Source organism: Saccopteryx bilineata, chromosome 5 (genome assembly GCF_036850765.1).
Source record: "Saccopteryx bilineata isolate mSacBil1 chromosome 5, mSacBil1_pri_phased_curated, whole genome shotgun sequence".
Classification (NCBI taxonomy): domain Eukaryota; kingdom Metazoa; phylum Chordata; class Mammalia; order Chiroptera; family Emballonuridae; genus Saccopteryx; species Saccopteryx bilineata.
Window position 1 is genome coordinate 265,453,203 of NC_089494.1, and position 4,865 is coordinate 265,458,067.

At 63.7% G+C, this 4,865-nt stretch overlaps 1 long non-coding RNA gene across 1 annotated transcript; it reads left to right on the forward strand.

Annotated features, from left to right (window-relative positions):
* Window positions 1-911: 911 nt before the first annotated feature.
* LOC136338608 (uncharacterized) lies at window positions 912-4,202 on the forward strand. The gene is made up of 3 exons (XR_010731983.1): window positions 912-1,037; window positions 1,366-1,495; window positions 3,922-4,202. It is a non-coding gene; the product is annotated as an uncharacterized lncRNA (long non-coding RNA).
* Window positions 4,203-4,865: the final 663 nt, after the last annotated feature.

Genomic DNA, 4,865 nt, shown 5'->3' on the forward strand with positions numbered 1-4,865 from the left:
CCTGGTGTGGGCTGGGGGCAGGTGTCCAGGCTGAGTTAGTCTGGGGGCCCACCAGGAAAAAAGTAGGAGGGGGGTAGGATGGGGGGCAGGCTTCAGAGTTCCTGCCGTCAGTGGGGAGTGGAGGGGTATGGGGGTTCTCCACCGCGGAGAGGCTGGTGGAGGGGGTGGCTCCCTCGGCCATGCACCCCCACACCAAACCTGTCATTACTTGATTGGGTTTCCCGCTGCAAACCCCAGGCTCCACGTGGTTTCTCCAGAGTCATAGGATCTGGCTGGGTCTGTCCTTGTCCTGGCCAAGGGGTGGGGGCCCTGGCGGGGGCTGCCTCTCCCAGCTTTTCCAGAGGCCAAGAGGTCAGAGTCAGTCACAATTTGTAGCCTCCAGCAAAGATGGGACTCTTGGACTCAGTGTCATCCCAGGGCCTAGGACCCAGGAGCCCTCTGTCTTGGGGGTCCCCCACAGCTAGGGTGCCTGTCAAGCCTCAGAAGGCCCCACACCTGCCCACAGCCAGTCCTGAACCATGTGGGCACAGGGTCAGTGTGCAAGGAGACTCAGGCACCCAGGATGTGGGTTCAAGGGCGTGGCAGCCCGGCTTTCTCTCAGGCAAGATCCTAGCAGCAGATGGGGCAGCCCTGGGGCCAGACAGGCCTGCAGGGGGGTGGGGGGACTCACAGGAGCCCACCCACAGCTGCCTGCTCGGACACCAGCACCTGCAGTGAGTGCCACGTGGGTCCTCTGGGCCTGCCCAGTACCAGGCTCCCCAACACCCACCCATGTGGGTGCCAGGCCACGGGGTGGCTGTCAATGTTTTACCACCATTCTTGAGAGGCCATTGTGACTCTGGGGTGGTAGCAAGAGGGGGGCCCACAGGCGGCCTGGGTCTGGTTTGGCCACATTTTTTCTCTTGGGAGACCGGCCTGTTGTTTCCTCTGGCGAAGATGTTTACTCTTCTCAAGCCGGGGGCCCTGGCTGGGCTGCGTGTGCATGCGTGTGCATGTGTACATGTGTGCGCCCCTGTGCACGGGTCCCAGATGGCCAGGTGGGTTTGAGCCCGCACCAGCAATGAGTGGGAATGGAGGCTCAGAGAGGGGAAGGCCCCGTCCAGGCCAAGACCCCCCACCCCAGATCCCCTTGCTCTCTGGGCAGATGTTGAGAACCCCTAGGCCAACAGCTGCCCCCAAATAGACAGGTGAGTGGGTGGGAGTAGGCAAGAAGGCCCAGGGGGAGAAAGTTTTGAGGGGCAAAAACCTCTGCTCCACACCCACTGGCAGGGTGACCTTGGTGGCTGGCTTCCCCAAGGTGCACCTCAGTTTTCTCATCAGTTAAACGGGGTCATAGCTATCCCTTCTTCTTGTAATTTAATCCAGGTCAGGTGTCTGGGCAGGAACTACGGGCTCGAGTTCCTGCTGGCGACAGGGATCTCTCTATCCTACCTTCTCCTCTCTGGCATCCTGGGAGCCACTGGTCCAGGGCCCAGGAGTTATTTAGAAAGATAAGGTAAGATGCTTTCTTCTCTCCGGGAAGGGTGCTAAATCCCCTATGAGCTTTTAGAGCCAGGGGTTCTAGGATGAAAAGATGGACCCACGGGCCTGGCGCTTACTCAGCTTGGGAGAACCCAGGCAGGGTGCCGTTTGGGTTGGTGGAAGGGGTTGAAAGCAAGGACCTGGGTTGAAAGTGGGGCCTGACCCCTGCGTTAGGGCTGTGTGGGTATGGGAGGGGGCAGGGCCTTGAGCCAGGCCAGCTCTGCCCAGTGGGCAGCACCTGGCCCTTTCCTGGGTAGACCACCTCGGCTCTCCTTGGCGAGGCCTGCCTCCCTGGGGGTGTGCGTCCAGGTCCACGGTGCAGACCTCCTGCCTGCGGCCCCTCGGCTCCTCCAAACCAGGACAGAGCCCTGACCCCAGGCCTGACCCTGACTGGGGAAATTCCGGCAGCAGGGCAGCAGGACCAGTCCCTGCGGGGCCAGCAGGCGGGGCGGCTACGGAAGGGAAGCCCCAGGCGCCGCTCAAAGGGCCGCTAATGTTCGCTAATCCCGGCTTTTCAGACGGCCAGGCCGGGCTGTTGGCCCAACAACAGGCCTGTGAAAGGCGAGCGCGGGGCGTGGGGGGTCGCTGCCCCCCGCCGCCGCCCCGCCCCCGACCCCGCGGCCTCCCCTCCCGCCCGTCCGGACCCGAGGCCGCGGGACAGGGCGCAGGTGCCCCGGGCGCTGGCTCGTGCGCGCCCCGGAGGCAGAGGCGGAATGAGTGCAGCGTCCCTCCCGTCGGGGCGGGGCCGCGGGCCGGGGGTGGGGGTGGGGGTGGGGAGCGGCTTGTGCCCCCTAGGCTGGCGGTGGTTCCCAGGCCCGGGAGGGGCGCGGGGGCTCACGTCGCAGACAGGCCTGGCCCCTCCAGAGCGTGACCCCAGCGCCACCCCTGGCCCGGCCCCAGCGCCTCGTTAGATATTTAATTAAGGAGCTGGGGGGGGGATTTGCATAATCTCGGAGCCGGCTGGGAAGCCGGACGGACTGGAGGGCTTGGCGGGAGTGGGGGTGGGAGTGGGTGGGGGGAGCTAGCTGTACAACTATTTGGGGGTAGGGTCTCCCAGTTTAGGAGGCAGGAGGAGCCAGGAGGAGGCCAGCGGACCGAACGGACCCTTCTGTGGCACAGCCGGACCTGGAATTCCCCAGCCTAGCTAGCTGGAGAGTCCCTCCTCCTCCCCAGCTGCCTGGAGCTGTGGACTCAGCTGGGCCAAGGCCCCCGGGTGTGGGGAGGGGCTCCAGGAGGGGCCAGGGGCACCCCCATCGGGCAAACAGTGAATGCAAACATTCCAGTTTCAGCCCAGCCCTGGGGAGCAACAGGCCCCGCCCCTGCCCGCGGGTCCTTGGGCGGCTGAGCCCACCCTGGTAGCCTAGGGTCAGGCAGGCCCTCAGGCATCCCCAGCCAGAACAGAAGGATGGGGAGGCTGCCCACCCCCGTCCATCCGTCCAGCAGCAGGGCATCTCTCCCCAGTCAGTGTGGGGTGGAGAGGGCAGGGACCAGGCTCCACCCTCCACACTCCACTTCTAGCTGGAGTTTCTGTGCTGACCACAAAGTGCTGGTGGTGGTTCCACGACATGTCCTTGGACCCTGGACCCTTGAGCAGAGAGGCCTCTTGAGCCTTCCTTCTCCCGGGCCCTTTGGTCAATAAGATGGACGCTGGGTGTGGGGGTGGGGAGTAGTCTGGCTTCCCCTTCCTCCCCCTCCGCATTCGGGAAGCCTCTGTCTGTCTATACAGCTGTCTAGACCCAAGGCTAAGGCCCTGGTTGTCGGACTTGCTCTTTATAGCTGGGTCAAGGAAGGTGGCATCTCAGACACGGTCTTGGGAGGGTGGTGGGGCCCCTTCCAAGAGGCTCTTTGGGTCACAGTCACAGCACAAGCAGGCTCCCCCCCCCCCCCCCCCCAGTTCTTGGCACTCATCTGTCCTGCAGACATGGTGACAGCCTGCATGGCAGGGACTTCCACCTCCTGGGCGGTGGGCCGGAGGCTGGATGATCCCCAGCCTGGTCACCTTCTAGGCTCCCCCCCCCCACTCCAGGCAACTGGTCCGACCCCCCCCCCTTCTCTGCAGGGCCTATGCTGCCCTGCCTGGGGACCTGCCCCTCAATTCGAGTGCAACTCTGTATTTGCAGTGGCTCTTGTGACCTCTGTGTCAAAGCCAAAGTCCCTGTAGTATACCCACAAGGTCACCGTACCTGGTACCCTGTGGTCCCACCACCTATACCCTCACCCAACCTAGACTCTCTGCTCCAACCAGCAGGGGCCCCACACTTCAGGGTCACTTGGGCCTGCCTCTGTCTCAGCCCGGGTGTCAGCCCAGGAGTGCCCTCCTGAGGCGCCCTCCGCACTCCTGCTCTCTGTGCCCACCCACGACACTCCCTGACTCTGACACGGCTATTTTCTACACTACAGGCTGCGGTCCGGCCCTGCTGGGACCCTCACCCTAAGTTGGAGGGCAGACGTGAGTCGTTGGCGCCTCTCAGGATTGGCATCTGCAGATGGCTGTGCGACCCCTGGGAGCCCATGGCTTCCGCCAGGGAGCCTGAGTGTCTCAATCCCCACAGACGGAACTTCCAGGGAGCGGGGCACACAGCATGTGCTCAGACAGGCCCAGGGCTGCCACAGGCTGTCCAGACCCGAATGGCGCAGTGCAGACCGCACCCAGGCCCACTGTGGCGATGGCCTGCATGGCATCTCCCCTCTGCCATCTCTCAGGACAGAGGATAGGGAGACAGTGCCCAAGAGGGGCTGTGGTCATATGAGCCACAGTGCCCTGCCTCGGTCACATCAGGAAGGTGTGAGAGGTGACAGGAAGAGGTAGTAGCAACTTGAACTGGGCCAGACAGGTGGGCCTGGGCTTTGAGACCCTAGATTGTCCCTGGAGCTTTGCCTGGCCCAGGGACCCTGGGGACAAGGAGCCACTTGGGCAGCCCCTCCTTCCACTGGGCTGCAGTCCTGTCCAGCTTTGTGCCTGGGAACCTGCACTCCCCTGGGGGGTCTGGAGCTGGGGGATCCAGAGGACCAGATAAGGAAGCCAGACAGGAGCAGGACGAGGTCCGCCCTAGGCCTGGCTTGGGGTGTGGTGTGGGTATCATAGCCTGGTGGGAGATGTGGGCAGAGGGGTTCTGAGATGGGTGGACTCCAGGGTAAACCACAATCCTGACTGCCTGGCCCCGTTTTCAGCTGAGGTCTCTGGAAAGCCCAGAGGGCACGGCCCACGCTGCTACACTTTAAGACAGACAGAGAAGGAGCCTGACAACCCTCTGCCCCACGCTAGCGCTTGCTCGACTGACTCTGTCCCGAGTGCCCCCCACCCCCACCCTAGAGCGAGCGATCCACCAGGCACCCATCCTGCC